At 38.1% G+C, this 2551-nt stretch overlaps 1 pseudogene; it reads right to left on the bottom strand.

The window, feature by feature from the left end:
- Positions 1–470: 470 nt before the first annotated feature.
- LOC149242810 (polyadenylate-binding protein 8 pseudogene) lies at positions 471–2099 on the bottom strand (annotated as a pseudogene).
- Between the last annotated feature and the right edge of the window lie 452 nt (positions 2100–2551).

The following is a 2551-nucleotide window of genomic DNA, read 5'->3' as shown; positions in this document are numbered from 1 at the left end:
TCGTTGAGTGTACTTGCAAGCAAACAACCAATAAACTATGGACTAACCAACTAATAACAAAGCACTACTTTCTAGTTAGCACTAAATCAAATTCTAAAATCAGTATCGAGTTGGAGTGCTATGAACATTACTAATTAGAAAATCAGTATCTCTTTATTATTGCAAGATTGATATGAATTGATAAATAATATTACCAGCATATGCAATGGTGATCTCAACCCATATTTTTGCTCATTCCTCAATATATCTCTATAGGTTTTGATAGCAAAATAATAAAAAAACTTCACTATCTTTCTTTATATGAAAGAAATAAATCCATGTGCCAAGGCCATGTCTAAATATCAATTTTTAAGAGCAATGACCATAATTAATGAAACAAACTAAGTAATATATATATCACAATCAAAATATAACTAACCACTAAGAAGGAAGCAAAGTAACTAGATAAACACTAAGAAGCAGCAAACTAACTATGATGCAGGTGGTCTTTGGAGACCAGGGGGAAAAGTAGTTGGTACCATGCCAACTGGATGATATAATGTAGGATGTCTGGGAGGCAGTGGTATGATGCCAATTGGATGATATGATGTAGGACCTCTCGGAGTTGGTACCATGCGAATTGGATGATATGATGTAAGACCTCTTGGAGTAGGCACCATGCCAATTGGATGATATGATGTAGGAACTCCACGATTGTAGGTAGGGAGGCCGAGACATATTGTGGGTTCCATACCCATACCTCCTCGATTGTACATAGGGATATCCACACAAACTCTTGGTTCTATATTGGCAACTCGATTAGGAAACTCTGAGAAACGAGACTGTAGCTTCTTTTTTCTCTCCTCTTTTTGTTGAGCCAAAGCAACATAAAGAGGCTTGCCCATGACAACTTTCTTATCCATTTCTGCCAAAGCTAGGGATGCTTCATGAGGAGATGAAAATGAGACAAATCCTAAACCTTTACTCTGTCCATGCAAATCCATCGTTACCTTGCATAAAGTGATAGTGCCATAAATAGAAAACAATTCTCTCAACTTGTTCTCATCAATGCTATCATCCAAATGTTTTAAATAAAGATTTATTCCAAATTACTCCTTCAATTCAAATTTCTTGAGTGCTTTTCCAACGTACCATTCTTTGCCTTGAATTTTCTTGCCATTTAAACTATCAACACACTTTGCTACATCATCTGCATTCTCAAAATTGAGGAATCCAAAACACTTTGACTTTCCCGCATCATCTCTCATGACTGCCACACTGATAATTTTTCCATACTCGTCAAAGTATTTCTTCAAATCCTCATCGTTCATTGTCTCTGATAAATTGTTAACAAAAACATTTTTAAACTTGGATTCCGGCTCTGGCTGTCGCTCCTCTTTTTTCATGAGTTTCGTTTTTTCTCTCTCTTCATTTTTCATAAATGGGGCAACATAAACCTGTGTATCGTTTATCAACTCACGATTCATACATTTAATTGCATTTTGCGCCGCTGCTTCGTTCTCAAAATGCACAAATCCATATCCTTTGGATTGTCCTGATGCATCTGTTGCAATCTTAGAAGAGAGAATGGGTCCGAAAACAGAGAATTTGTGATAGAGGGTTTTATTGTCTACTGCTTTGTGAAGATTTTTAATAAATATGTTTGCGGATCCAGAGTTGCGGATGTTGGGGTCACGGTGTGAGTACATTATCCGAATAGGCTTTCCATTAAGGGGTGTAAAATTCAAGCTGCGTAATGCCTCGCTGGCATTTTTAGGAGTGCTGTAATTGACATACCCGTATCCCAGAGAAGCCTTGCTCATGGCATCTCTGCATATGCGAACACTGGCCACGGGGCCAACCTGCTGGAACAGTTCTTGAATCTGGACGTCCGTAACATTGGGCTCCAGATCCCCCACGTACAAAGATTTGGACTCATTCACCTTCTCTTTCTCCTTCTCGCTGCCATTATTAATAACAACTGCAACTGCCTGCTTTTGTTGTTGTTTTTCTTCTTCTCGGGGTTGGACCTTCTCCTCCTCCTCGCTGCCATTACTAATAACAACTGCCTGGTGTTGTTGTTCTTTTTCTTCTCGGGGTTGGACCTGAATATGTGCCATTTCTGCGACTCTCTGTTGAACCTAAGCTTCCCAATTCAATCAAAATAAAAAAACAGACCCAACTGAAGAATATCGCGGGTGATTTTCAAAACCCACCACCGATGATGTTTTTTTACGGCAGATTGATCGATTTTTCTAATGTAATCTCCGATTTTTTAAGAAATTTCAGAGATAATAAGCACAGAAAAAGAGAGATAATATGCACCAATTCAATGGTAAAGGTGATATACTTATACCTGCAAAGTGCCACCCAATCTTCTCCAATGGTAATGGGAGAAGTTAATGTTAAGTCGGCGCTGTTGGCGTTAAGGTTAAGTCGGCCATGTTGGGCCTTTTAATTTGAATAGAAAAGCCACTGTGACCAAGGAAGTTTCTGGAGTTGAGCACGTCAAGGTTTAAAGATTAAAGACAATGTAATTAAGTAAAATAAATAATATTTCTTAAATTAAGAG

The sequence above is a fragment of the Pinus tabuliformis genome, chromosome 8 (genome assembly GCF_031772625.1).
Source record: "Pinus tabuliformis cultivar Carrire ecotype Pingquan chromosome 8, CPIR1, whole genome shotgun sequence".
Taxonomy (NCBI): domain Eukaryota; kingdom Viridiplantae; phylum Streptophyta; class Pinopsida; order Pinales; family Pinaceae; genus Pinus; species Pinus tabuliformis.
This window is presented reverse-complemented; position numbering and strand designations above follow the sequence as displayed.